Consider the following 15068-nt stretch of genomic DNA (forward strand, 5'->3'; position numbering starts at 1 on the left):
ACAGATTTTGAAAGGCAACCAACAACGATGATCCCCAAATATGTTCAGTGCGGATGCCTAGAGGACCCGCAGCCCAAATTCTTTTTTTATAGATTACAAGATAGGAATAGATGCCAAGGAGTCTCAGGTGCTTCATGACAGAAGGAGCAGCAGATCGAACCAAAATCTTTCCAAAACAACCTTGATTTAGTAGGTACACCATCACTGAAAATTCTCCAAAGAAAGAGCTTAAACTTTGGTGGGATCTTTAATTTCCAGAGACAGTTCCAAAGAGGTGATTGGGAGGGATAGGAAAGGGAGGAGTGGGAGCAGAGTAGAGCAGCAATATTTTTTGTGGAGAGTTGACCTGATTTGGACACCGGGGAGAAAAGGTGATCATTATGGGGATGTATTGATAGGGGAATAGGAAGGATATTTTTACTTATATTAGGTGGGAAAAGAGATGTAATGAGGGGTACATTCCATGTTCTGCCGATTATGAGATTAGAAACAGAATTGAAGAGTGGATTAGGTTGGAACAATTGATTGAGTGATGTAATGGAACTTGTTGATGTAAAGGAACTGGCTGGAATCCAAGGGTCGTTCCAAATGTGGATTCGTGAACCATCCTCTACATGCCATCGTACCAAAGGCCTAAAGCAAGGGAGGACCGATCGAATACTATTCCATGTCCAAGACCCAGTTCTCAGCCTCGCTTGAGGGTTAAGAAGTGAAGAGTTGGGAAAATATTTGGCCTTTAGAATTTTGGCCCAAAGAGAGTTGGGTTGAGTTACCAGGCGCCAGGTTAACTTTAGAATGAGGGCCCGATTATGATCCCAGCTGTGTGAGCATAACCCAAGGCCTCCAAATCTTTTAAGCTTACAAATGGCACTCCAAGAGATAAGAGTGGGGACCTTATGGTTCCCTGAATTACCATTCCAAAAGGCCGAGCATATCGAATCAAGCTTGGAGCAAATAGATTTAGGAAATAGGAAGCAAGACATTTGATATGTGGGAATGGAATAAAGAACTGATTTAATCAGTGTTAACCTGCCAGCTTGAGATAGAAGATTATCAAACAGTTTGGGAACATTTCTTTAAAAATTATTTACATTTAGGTGTTTACCAAACAGTTTCTCATTCCATTCTCTATTATGTCTAGTAGCTACCAAAAAATTTTATTTTTTATCAAAAATTATTTTTATTAATGACTTTTTTTAAATAGACCAAAAAAACAAAATGAAAAATGAAACCAAAAAGACCCCTAATATGTTTTTGAATCAAGTTTTGTCGATTTTAGGGATGCAACAAGGCTGGGATGGGCTTGGTATTTGAAAACCAATGCCCAGCCCGTGGTCAGGCTGGGATATCTCAGATCAGGCCTAAGACGTCTCAGCTGGGCTAGGATTGGAGCTGTTTTTGTCATTTTTATGTTATTTTTAACAAAAAGGACAAAAAAAAAAAAAAATACATTTTAACCAAAATATTTATATATTTAGTATATTGAATAAATGATGTGTACATATATATATGGAAAAAAGGTCTTGAGACAATACATAGAAATAGGTTCTGAATGCATTTCTGAAATCTCACCATCTATTAATAACACTAAATATCAGCCGTTCCCATAATACATGATTCTAGCTGTTACAATGACAGCAGGTTAATGTGATTTTTCGAATAACACACAAACCCATCTAACCAACCTCTGACTCTTATCTTTTTCTCGTTGCGGTTTACCTGGATTCACTTCCTCTATCATCTTCTTCTACTTGAAACCTAGGATTTCTTCGTATATGGCCTCAGTTCGTTAATCTTTCTCTTTGTCGAAATCCTTAATTCACTTCCTCTATCATCTTCATCTACTTGCGAAACCTAGAATCACTTTGTGTATTCTCAGTTCCTTAATCTTTCTCTTTGTCGAAACCCCTGATTCACTTCTTCTATCATCTTCTTTTACTTGCGAGGGAGCTAGAATCACTTTGTGTGTTCTCAGTTTGCTAATCTTTCTCTTTGTCAAAACATTTGATTCAGTTCATCGACCATATGCTTGCTACTCTGGTTCACCAAGCCTGGGAAACGAAACCATGTCTACATTCCTATCTGGACTAAACTAATTCTTATTGTGGTAAAACAAGTGTTGTTTTTAGTTGATTTGTGTATCGATAATCATGGATTGCTGGATCTATTTCTTTCATTTTTTTTTTATTTGAGCTTAGAAGTTATAAATAGGAGGGCCCAGCCCTCTTATCTCATTTACTACCTCTATAGTAAGAGAAAGAAAGAAAGAGAAGGAGCAGGAAGAAGATAGTAAGGGCTGGGTTTGAACTTGGTTTGAGCATCTTTACAAGCTTATAAGTATGTGTTTCAGCCCCTAACACTGTTGTCCATCTAAGTTTGCATTGGTTCATATACATGTTTGGTGTATCTCTAGCCAGTAATGCTTAGAGCGTCACCTGGATGCTTAGTGGGGCTCTAGATCTTGCATGCAAGATCTGGTCATTTGAATTAGGATCTAAAGTTGTTTCAGCAATGGAGATGGATGTCAGTCTCAGAGATGAGCTGAACTACAGAGTTGCACTCTGATTATGCAGTATGGGCATGGATCTTTTCATGCAAATGGTTTTCCTCATGCCTTAGCTTAGAACTAGACCTGTTGTAGGTAAATAATGATGATACACGCCATGCATGCAGCCAAAACCGAAATCCAAAGCTTGAGCTTAGCCATGGCGGCCATTCTCTGTGCTGTCAAAACTCAACCCAGCTTCCAAATGGATAACCAGACTTTGAATCCATTAGAACCAGTTCATTTAGCTCCATTTTAGGACCATAAACCTCCTAGGATCATCCTTGATCGAAATCATGGCCAAGCCTGCAGCCAAAATAAAGATTTGGAGCCAATTCTCGTGTTTAACAGGCACTGGGCATTCACTGGGCGATTGACCCAAATGCCCAGTGTTGCTGTTTGGGCTCAGATGTGATTCCAGCTTTTTGGACCTTCACTAATAGGTCTACAGCAGCATGGGGAGGATGAAAATGACTTAAAAACCCTTCCCCATTTGTCCTTGCTGTCATCCACACCTCAGGTGCTCAAGTGGGACCTATAGAACAAGGAACCCACACACAGGCCTATACTCTCTTGGGCTATGAACCTAGGTATTGATTTATGGGATTGGCAAGGCCATGCATAGGCAGACCTTACTGTAAAAAGGCTTAGAAAGATAAACCTTGCATCTCTGGATGATGCACTGGGAGTTTGACTCGAAAGCCCAGTGCAAGACCCAGAAAATTGTAAATAATACCCATGTATGCAGAGTCGAGCCCAATAAAACCTAGACCAACCCTAGGACACTAATATGATCTTGAACATTGTTTGACATACTTTAATGATCTGGTTAACTAGGTTTTGATCCTGATCTCGAGGTGCAATGTTAGATACCGGTCGGGACCAAGCTGACTACTAAGCAAGCGAGACTAGAACAAGGTAAGTGGAATTACACCACGTGTGTAAATGTAACATGACTAACGAGTCATGACAAATACAACAAAATTATTTACTGTGCTTATTTATTTCAATTGTTTTATATTCTGTCAAATACTGAATTTTTACCTGATGAACAATGAGAATGGACAATGATGTTTGTATGTGGAACTACGAGATTAGATGCCATAGCTAGCTTGGAAGTGAGGCTTGTGGTAGCCTGTAGAAAGGAATGCAGTTGACACCACCCGACTCATATTATGCCATATAGAATGCATTGGGCTAGAGTATCATCACCAGTGCTACGAACCCTTGCCAACAGGGGTTAAGGTGTTGGATGTCTGTGGGAGTACCTATATGAAAGAGAAAAAGGAATAGAATTGTTTTGTACCGAAAAGGTATTTATGTGGCTGAATGCCAGAAAAGGAAAATGTTGTATTGAAATGATGATGGGTGCCTCACAGACTAATCCCAGAGGGCTGGTCGGGCTAACCATGGAGAGCATGCTGGAGCTGATCAGTCATCTCCGTTAACTTAATGAGTGTATCACGGGAAGGAGTTAGAAGCCCGCACCCGGGATACATGTATTGATGATTGTAATAGCACTTCTACTTGCCTTAGTTGCGATGTTAGGTGGCTAATAAATAAAATGGACTGCATTGCGTATAGGACTCATTTGGTAGTGCTTGCATGTGCATGCATGATTATGTTTCATTCACGGGCAGATCAGATTAATGTCCTAGGGTTGGTCTAGGTTGGGTTTGATTCAGGTTTGAGTTCATAATCACTAAGCTGTAATTCTTTGGGACTTGTACTGGGCCTTTGAGTCAAATGCCCAGTGCATCACCCAGAGAATAAAATACAACAACAGAGGGGGTTTCCTTCTGGGTTTCACCTGTTGTAAGTCTCATCAACCTTGGGGAGTGATGGCAAAGGTCCTCCCCATGGTTGGCTTATGTTTTGGGCTCATGACCCCCCTTTAGATCATGGCCATTGGGGCTCATTGGTGCACCCAAAGTGAGGACAGCAAGGTTGCATGGGGTAGGGGTTCATGATAGTTTTTATGTTATAAATACTATTTTGGGGCTGTGAGTGAAGTCTCATAAGGTTTGGATTAGGTTTGGTCACAAATCAGCCACTGGGCCTTTAGGTGCAACTTTGGGCGTTTGGGTGCATCGCCCAATCCATGTTGAACACGGGATTTTGGGTCTGAAACTGATCTTGGCTGCTGGTTTCACTCCTATTTCAACCAGGGATGACCCCCAGTGGTATATAACACATAAAATCAAATGGATGCAATGAATTTATAAGTTCCTAATCATGGTTTGTTAAGTTGGGTATTGGATTAGGTTCTTGTATCAAAGAATCAAGGTTGCAAGGCTGGAACCAGACTTGCAGGCATCATTAAACCACATAACAACATTAATTTATGTTGCATTCACCCATATCAGTAGCCAATCCAAGCTCTAAGGTCAAGAACATGGCATGCATGCAAAATCCTTAGCTCTAATCTAATGTTTATGGGCTACACACATATGTTAGCATATAATTAAGCTATAGACATGGCTGGAGCTTCAATTCTGGGTGTTAACAGATTACAATTAGTTTAAGTAGCAAACAAAACACATGGGATTAAACATGCATGGATGATCCATGCCTTTCCTAGTGTTCTAAGTGATGATTCTATGTCAAGCATACCAAGACATGGCCATATGGCTGTGGTTTTTGGGTTCAAACACAGAGGACAGAAGTACAACATGGTGAGAATTTGGCCAAGCTTCCCAACTCAATCCCTCTTCTCTTCTCCTTCCTTCTCTTCCTTCTCCTTCTTCTGCCTCTCTTTCTCTCTTTGTCTTTTCCTCTCTAATGCTAGGAATAGTAGGGAAAACGAAATAAGGGTTGGGCCCTCCTATTTATAGACTTTAAAGTACTAGGTTTTATTTGGCCCAAGCTGTCCCATATCTAGAATGCATTTTTAACTTGATTCTTCACCATTTTAGCTATATAGGTGTGGTCCACATGGTTCCAAAGGTAGGGAATGGTTCCTAAAATCAATGCACATGTATGAGGTGGTTACACACCAAGAAACTGGTTCCCAAAGTCTTACAATGAAAAACACATGCTTCAGCAACTCTGGGCCTTGCACTGGGCGTTTGGGTCAATCGCCCAGTGCATCGCCCAGAGATTTCATTTGCAGAATTCGTTTGGATTGAAATGAAATTTCAGTTCATTTAGAGGCATAATTGGATAATGATTCCTTCTAAGAAAATACAGATCTATGAGTCTAGTTTCTAGCAAAATTGGAATCAAAGAAAATGAGGTTTGGATTATGGAGTAATGTTATTTTTATTAAATGAAGGTCAATCTATCAAAACAGAAGAATTCGAATTTGACAGCAACTTAAAATGAACTTTTAACTAACTTAGAGACATAACTAGGTAATGGTTTCTTCTAATAAATTTCTTCTAATAAAATGCGGCTCTATAAGTCTAGTTTTTAACAAAATTGGAACCAAGGCAAATGGAGTTCGGATAGTGGAGTTATATCATTTTAACTAAGAGGAGGTCAATCTGCAGAGTAGCAGAGTTTGATATTTATGTTGGGATTTGACATGCATGTATGGAATTGAGTTTTCATCATCAAATCAAACATATAAGTTGATGTTTGGTCTGAAAATGCTTTATCTAAAACATCCAAGGTGATGAGGGTCATCATTAGTTTAACCAAGAACTAGGATTAGGTCCTATGGTTGGGTTCTTTACCTTAGATTTTGGGACCAATCTGATAGAATTCCAAGCTTGGCTTCTTACACTCAAACTAAGTTTACGAGCCTAGGCCTCTCTTTTATTCTTCTTTCTTTCTTACTGAACAGTGCCGAATTACCTCATTGTTAATGTCTTCATGCATTAACCATCCCTAAATATATAAGCCTAATGTATCACGTACTCAAGTAGGGTCTGAGGAATCAAGGGATGGTACCAACCTTAGACTGTACATTTGGTGGTGAGCTGTACAATAGCAAGGGGTTGGCGTTTGCCTTCTTAACGGTATGTAGGTTCTCACCAATGGGCTACCTCATTAAATTCAACCATGGGACTAATGCACCATAGTGTACTGGTAGCTTTGACCTCGGGTTCCGAACCTTCAACCAAAAATTCAAATTAGCCCGCATTTTTGGGCACGAGTTTAACATATTCCCAACCTTATAAAAATTTCATCCTCGAAATTGAACATGTCTGGGGATTCAAGTAGATGAGGATACTTCGACTGCCTTTCATGGCGACCACTCCACAGTACCTTTACAATGAGAAAATCCAATTGCGGAGATTGTGCACCTTACATCCCATAATCTCTTCGGGCTTCTTTTCACAGGTCATAACGGTAACAAGCCCACGTGGTTCATGAGTCAAGACATGAGTCGAGTCCGAGAGGTACTTCTTCAACACCGATGCATGGAATACGTCATGGACTTCTGCCAATCAGTATGCCACTGGTCATGATTCTCGTATTCAACTTCCCTTTCTTATCGAACCGCATTACCCCTTTGGTTGGTGATTCCCAAGGAAATACCTGATCGCCCACGACATACTTGAGGTCCTTCCGTCTTGTATCGGTATCGCTCATTGTTTTTATTAAGTTGTAAAGGTTTGATTCTCAAACATAACTAACTCCCTACAAGTTATCTAAATCACTCCCGAGTTTGGTTGATCTAATGTGCAGCTTGATTATAAGAGCCTAAGGGAAATCGAACTCCCAACATATACCTCAAAAATCAAACAATCCAACTACCTCCGCGTATTTCACCTAATAATCTATACTTCCATGGCTTTGGGTTGTGTGGCATAAGTCTACACCATCTTGCCTACACGGCTTTTCCTATGAATATTTTCACTTCTAGTTTTCCAATACCTAATCTCAACTTTAGGATGAGTTGGAATATTGATGAAATCCCTATTGTTCACTGCCAATAATAGAGGGAAAGAGAAACATGAGTGGGAGAGAGTATCCTTTTTTTTTAATTTTTTCATTTCTCCTCTCCTATCTGTCCTACTATTTCTCATTTCTTTCTTACGCAAATCCCATCTTGGTCGATCCTTGCTTGCAGCCCACTTTCTAGTCAAATTTCTAATTTGAATATGAAATTCTTCCTTTGTACTTGGTTGCTTCAGTGAGAATTATTCCCATCCTACCCTTGGTCACATGTGAACAGGTGTAGGTCCCATATGGCTTTTCTCTCTCCTCCAATAGTGAAAAATGTAAAAAGATGATAAATGCTTGAGAGGATCTCAACCCTTGACCATAATTGTCTTTCTTGATGCTAAATATAACTACCCAAAAATGCAGACTAGCCCGAGCTTGCATTTTAGCTCATTTCTGGCCCATTATTCTTTTACGGCCTGAAAACGATAATTGCTCGTATGATGTCCTAAACGAATGCGTACTTGAATTCCGTCACGTCCATCTAGCCTAAATTTTGGCTCTGAACACAGCCATGCAAAAACATTGGGTAGCTTTACATGTGAATTTGGAGATTCAACTCTCGGTAGCATAAAATGACCAAAATGACCTAAAACCTAAAAAACACAGAAAAATACCCGAGTAGCTTCGTAAAATGTGAGTAAAATGCATGCTTATGACCCTAAGATTTCACACATTAATGTGCTCGTCAACTGGCTTTCAGGAATTTCCAAGGGGAAAAATTTTCTTTTGTTGAGATTTTTTGAAAATCCGTGGAAGTGTACTGGCTCCCAAGAATTTCCAAGGGAAAGACTCTGAGTTCTGAGATTCTCTGAAAATCCATGGAAGTGTGCTTGCTTACAGCAATTTCCAAGGGAAAAAAATTCTTTTGCTGAGATTTTCTGAAAATCGGTGGAAGTGTGCTGGCTTCCAAGAATTTCCAAGGGGAAGATTCCTTTGCTAAGATTCTGAAGATCTGTGAGATGCTAGCTTCACGATTTCCAAGCTTCTAATTCTTTATGCTGACTCTAGGTGCTGACTATGATTCTAGTGTTGATTCTGATGCTGATTTTGGTGTTGATTCTGATGCTGATTCTGGTGTTGATGCTAATTCTGATTCTGGTGCTGATTCTAATTCTGATGCTAATTTTGATTCTGGCATTGATTCTGATTCTGATGTTGATACTAAAGCAACACACTGGCTCCTATCTCTAGGGGAACACTCTGGCTCCTAATTCTGAGGTTCTAATTCTAGACTCTAATTTTGGTTCTAGGTTTAAAGACAAGAACAAATGGCTATATCTCATAGTCATCAATCGACCTCAACAAGGATGAACACTTGGCTTTTCGCTCGAGATGATTTCAACTTCGCAACATTCTAGTCAAAAATCAAAGAGGATTGGTTTATGGCTCTCTGGGTGAGTTGGTGGTGTACAAAAGACCCACAACAACGAACTTTGAAGGTTTTGATGATTGGATGCTATGCATGAATGGGTTTGATAATGAGATGAGGCGAGTGTTTCCTCTCTTCAACAGAATCATCGCAATCCAAACCGAAAACACAAGCATGTTCCTACATTCTCTTGTTGTACCATCCCCGTCAACAAGGATGTCATTCTTCTGCTATCAATGGGTATCTGGATTCATACATGATATTGAACTTTTCGTGAGAGCTCTGCCCCTTGCAACCTTGTTTTTTTTTCTTTCTGCTTTCCTCTTCATTTTTTTTTTATTTTTTTTTTTTTTTTTGCTCTTAACACAAAAAATGGTATTGGAATCATGAGGGAAATGGCCAAAGGTCATGTCTGAACTTGAACTCTGGACGACATGAAAACAAATGACCTGGAGAGAAGACAACGCTATTATTTGAGAATGGCGAACTCACAAGAGAATTCACGCCAATGGAGGATTAGCATAGAAAAGAAGGACTAAGAGGTAAAACTCTTGGGAATCCACCAGAATGATAGACGATAAAAAGAGTTTTCAGTCTGAGCAGACCATCTTCTGATGATAAAAGTAGCGACATTCTGATCCCTTTTGAGAAGGAAAGCTCAAACAATGTTGACCGAGCCTGAAGTTGACTTCTCAGGCTGCCTACGTATCCCGAATAAATCAGGAATCAGGTCGGACGTAGTTCCTGCAGCAGATGATATGCTGGTGTCAAAATTTTGATAGTTAAGTTCCATCATAGTCGGGTGAGCTCGAAGCTACCGAAGGGAATCTCTCTGCATCTAGACTAGGAGGACTTTCTTAGGTTGTAATGGGGCTTAGGACTTGGCTTCAAAAGAAGTAAACGGCTCAAAGTACGCTCCCAGAGTCTATTTGGAATTTTAACGTCTCTTACCACCAAGTATGTTGTTCTTTTTTCTTTTTTTTTCAATCTGTGAGGACTTCCTCTTTCTTCCCCTTGTTTGGGCTCATGAATTGACATTGTTTTTTTTTTCTTCTTCTTCTTTTTTTTTTTATTTTTCTTTTGCTCCCATTTGGGCTCATAGATTGAAATCTTTTTTTTTTTTTTGCCCCATTTTGAACAAGCAAATTGCTTTTCCTTTCTGAAACTCTCGTTCTTGCTCTTTTCTTTTTTCTTTTTTTTAAATGCACTCTTTCTTTCCTATGCCCTTACGCAACTTTGGACTTTGGTATAATATTTCCGAATCAAATCCCCGGGAGTTTATAGGATTAAACAGCTAAAGGGTATTCTAATGGTGAGCTATGGGTAGGCCATGACAAGGCTTTCCAAAGAAGAGGCTAAGGCCCAAAGAGGGTGATTATTGGAATTCAAATGTTTCTGGGATTTATTCAAGATGACAAGCGGCCAAGGAAGGCCTCCCTTAATAGGCTCAATAAGGTAAGATTCTCTTTTAAGCTCATTGCTCTTTTGCAGGGGATCAGAGGTATGGAAAGCTCAAGATCTTTTACTATCAAGAGACTGACACCAAAAATAAACAAACGATCACTGTTGAACTTTTCCTTCCTTTTTATATATGCATTTCTTTTTTTTTTGAACAAGTTAGGCCACAGGCCATCGTAAGATTCATCATCAAAAGATGGGACGAAGGAAGAAGAATCAATATACTCAGAAACACTCATTTCATTGATAAAAGGAGTAATTACATCAGACAGTCCAAACTGGAACCGACTCAACATAAAGCAAAACATTTCCAACAGGGGGAGAATCTAAAGAAAACTTGATAACTAGACTGACTCGAATCCGTAATCACATCAGACTTGGTCCAGACTAGGACCGACTCAACATAAAATGAAACATCTCCAACAGGAGGAGAAACAGAAGAAAACTTGACAACTGGACTGCCTATAACTCTAACAAACTCAAGTCCAAACATGACCATAAAAGCTCTAAATTATTAGCTCTAAACCCCCTCGCATTGTAATTCCTTCTACCTCAAGCTTCAGCTAATACACTGCCTGACTCAATACCATTACGTACAAATGCCAAATGTTTACCTTTGACCAGGATTGAGGCTAGGAATGTGAACCTCAAAGCCAAGTTGATCATGTAATTCATTAGTCTCATTTTTCCTTGCTGCTAGCTTACTTGACATCTTGAGAACTTGGATAGTAGACACCGTCGGAGGCACCATGCCCGCATCACAATTGACTAGTTTCAAAGTAGATAAGCTTGTAATCAAAGAAGTAGGGTTAAACTCTCTTAAATCTCCTTCAATGGCATTGACCATGCGGTGCTCAAATGATTGTGATTGCAAATGCATGAAAAAGAAAATTAATAAGGAAAAATTCATAAACTAGAATTACAAGCCAGCTAAGCAATCAATGGTCAATCAGGAGTCTAACATATCCCCAGCGGAGTCGCCACTGTAAGAACTATGGATTCTGAAAAAATCCAAATCCACAGACAAGGGGTGGTTCTTTCCTCGCGTGAACCGGATCTCGCCGATGAACCCTGAAGCAAGGACCCTGATCCCTCCTAAGAGAGTAAATGGGTAAATACTGAAGCCACCACCTAGATAAGGGTCTAGGACCCGCAAATTTCTCCACTGATGGGGAGAGACTAATGACTCAATGGATAGGCTACGATCTGTCCAGATTACTAGGTAAGTGTCAAGTTACGAACTGGGAAGGTGTTAGGCACCCAGTCCGCCAGACCGAAGCCGGTCATCCTTTCCTAGACCATTGTTATGCCTAAGCTTGCTTGTAAACCCTAAAACTAGTTATTCTAGATCTAAGTCATCCTAAAACTGGACACCTAAGACTAGGCATCTATGTACAAAGATTTACAACCTAAACCAAATTTCTAAATTATTCTAGGCTAAAATGTTGGGCATGAAATATTAAAGAGATCAATCTAATTAAGCATGGCATGGAGAGATCTATACTAAAGATGCAAGATCACACTAAAACATGAAACATGGAACATGAAGCAAATTACTAAACATGCATCAACCGAAGATAAAATATTCTAAACATTCATGGGCTAGATGACGGGCTAGCCCAAGTCCCGTCCTACACATCATGCATCTACGTCCTACAAGTATCCCGATGTGTCACGCATTCCAACTCAGGCCGCTAATGGGCGGATTCCCTCTCACACGTCCTAATCTCAAGGGTAATCAAGAGATTGATTACTTGACTCCCATAGGCCAGCCGAATTCTAAATAGGGTCTCAAGTGATCCGAATTGGGGTGAGGGACCAACATGAGAACTATGTCAAAAGACCGGAATTAACAAATCCCGATAAAAGTCATAGCCTCATTGGTTTTCAAGGCATGATGTCAAGATCACATAAAACCCTACATTCTACCCAAAATCATTTTTTGAAAATCATTTGGAAACTCGCAGCCTCGATTTGAAATTGAATGAATTGGGGAAGTGTAATTTTTTTATCCTAAATTATAAACTAAAATGCACTCATAGGCCCAAACTCTCCACTCAATCCAATCTTGGTTGATGGGTCAATGCCCATACCGAAATCAAAATCACGTGGGCCCAAATTTGAAACGCGGTCCACACCCAAAATCTGAACCAAACCAACCCGTTGTCTTGTGACCTCAAGTCCAAACCCATTCCTCAATTAATTGATTTGTCAATGTTGGAGGCCCAACCCAAACCTAGGCCCAATATTTGATCACACTCAAATTCATCCACTTTGAAAACCATAAGCCCATGGGCCGATAAATAAACAATTTCAAAACAGATTTGATTACAAAATCAAATGATTTAATACCAAAACCTCACTCAAAACCCCAAATTTAGACAAGATCTAAAACAGATTAATACTCATAACCAAAACCAATCTAAAATTAATTATTAAACTGAAATTATGATCTATCCATACGAGACATTCCCTTCCCAAATGATATGAATATCAGAATATGGATTTGAGGACAAAACCAACCCAATAAATATTGACCGAATCAAGCAAAACCAAATCTGGCCATTAAATCCAAGGTCACATTGCTAAACATAAAAGGATGAATCATGTCAGCAACACATCCATAACATAAACAGGGTAGCATCCATTCCAAGAACATAAAAATGAAGAAGAGAAATCATGGAAGAGAATAACTAAATGAAGTGAAACAGAATGGTAATATTCAAGAACAAACCAAAACAAAGCAACAACATTCAATTAGAAACAAACCTAAGGAAATAAAGAAGAATGAAATGGGTTACCTGAAGTGTGGTTGAATCCCGTATCTACAGCGGCAGCTTGAGATGATCACGACCCAGTAGGTAGAACGAGAGGGGGGGATTTATTACAGTCCGAAAAGAAAAACTAGATAAACAAAATAAAAAATATGATGAAGTAAGAATCACAGAAAGACAGGGGACGGCAGTAGCTCCAACAATCTCTCCAACATCGAACTCGATTGCAAACCGTAGATGCTTGGCGCACCGAACAATACTGGTTCCTCCAAATGTCCCAGTGATTGGAATTTGTAGCTGGGATTCTAAAAACAAAATGAGAAGATGAATTGTGGATGGTGTCAGAATAGTGGAAGAAAGTGAATGGGTTTTATGGTTCGATTAGGGTAGAATGGAAGGAATTAGAGAAAGTGGGTTCCAAAGATGGGGTTTTCTTTTGGGATTTTAGAAACGAAAGGAAGAAATGGGATGATTTCAAGAGTATTTTGAGATCGGTGTTGGTGGGATAAAATGATGGAAGTGGTTTGGAAGTGGGTTCTAGAGTGATGGTTTTCAAAATAAAAGATAAATAAGATGAAAGAGATGAGGAGCAGGAGAAGAAGAAAAAGAGACAGAATTGGTACAGCTGAATCGCTACTCTTCTCCGACTCAGGGGAGTCACGGCTTCACTGTCTCAGTGCCATTTTTCCTTTTTCTTAAGTCACTTCTCTCCTTCCACTCTCTCTGTTTCTTTCTTTTTTGAAATCCTCTCTCCTCACTCTTCTCACTCTTTTCTCTCTGTTTCTGTTTTTTATTTTTCACTCTCTCTGGTCTTCTTTCCAGAATGACGACAACCACCCCCCTTTTCTCACTCTCCCTCTTTTTTCTCCGTCTTTTTGCTCTCGGTCCTTTTTGTTTAATCCTCTCTCTTGGTTTTGGAATAACGGCTCCCCCCTTCAATAACTCATCCACTCTTTTTTAATCCCCCCATCCACTTTAGGGTTTAGGTATTTTTCCTATTTTACCCTCTCAAACAATATCTTATTCTTTTTTTAGGGTTTTAGGTATTTCTTTTCTTTCCCATTTTACCCCTTCCCTCTTTTAGGTTTAGAAAATTCTTTTCTTTCTTTTTTATTCTCCTTTTTTACCCTTCTTTTTTATGATTCGCTTTGGATACCATGTGGCACCCCCTTATGGACTTGGCACCAATGAGCTTTTCCATGGGCCAAGTCCACACACATTTTCTTTTTTTTTTTGGTGTGTCTGAGACAGAAGTCGTCGGTCCTTCGTGTATCATCATCGCTAGGGGGTGACAATTTCAGATGTCTACAGTTGGATGAATGTTCAGTCCGTGCATAGCTAATTCTCGGTCAATCCCGGGCAGATCAGTTGTCATGCCCCCAACCCGATGAAAGATATTTTACTACAAAAGGGGGTGACTGGGACAACACGTGTCATCCCAATACCTACCAGAATCACAGATACAGTGTCATGAGTCATAGTCCACCCTGTCATCAATCGTGATAACAACAAGGAACGTACCAAATGGAATAAATTGTTCCAATTACAAAGTTAGCGAAAGAGAAATTTAATTAAATCATGTGAAATTATAGCGCATCGATTCTCTAATGATAACACATAGTACAATTTAAATGTTTGTAACCATTCATTCTCTCCTTATAATTAAGTATAAAGTTTATACATGATTGTGGATGAATACATAAATTAAATAATAAATTACGCCACTAGGGCACCATCCTTGAGTGTACATCTACATCCAAGTCACAGCCACCGGCTCCACTTGATTCGCATCCAACGGTGCTCATCAAGAGTTTACCTGCATATCAACTAAAAAGGGCTGGGTTGCGCAATGGGGTTAGCTACACTAGCTAATGAGGGAGCAAAGGGAAATGCACATATATACACACAAACAATTTCAAGCAGAATGATGCATAATAATGTTAGATTCATTTTTCACCTAATACACAATTCTATAAGTCAAGTGTATGCTATTGTGATAACTCGGGAGACACTGAGGGTCACTTAA

This window comes from Telopea speciosissima, chromosome 5 (assembly GCF_018873765.1).
Source record: "Telopea speciosissima isolate NSW1024214 ecotype Mountain lineage chromosome 5, Tspe_v1, whole genome shotgun sequence".
Taxonomy (NCBI): domain Eukaryota; kingdom Viridiplantae; phylum Streptophyta; class Magnoliopsida; order Proteales; family Proteaceae; genus Telopea; species Telopea speciosissima.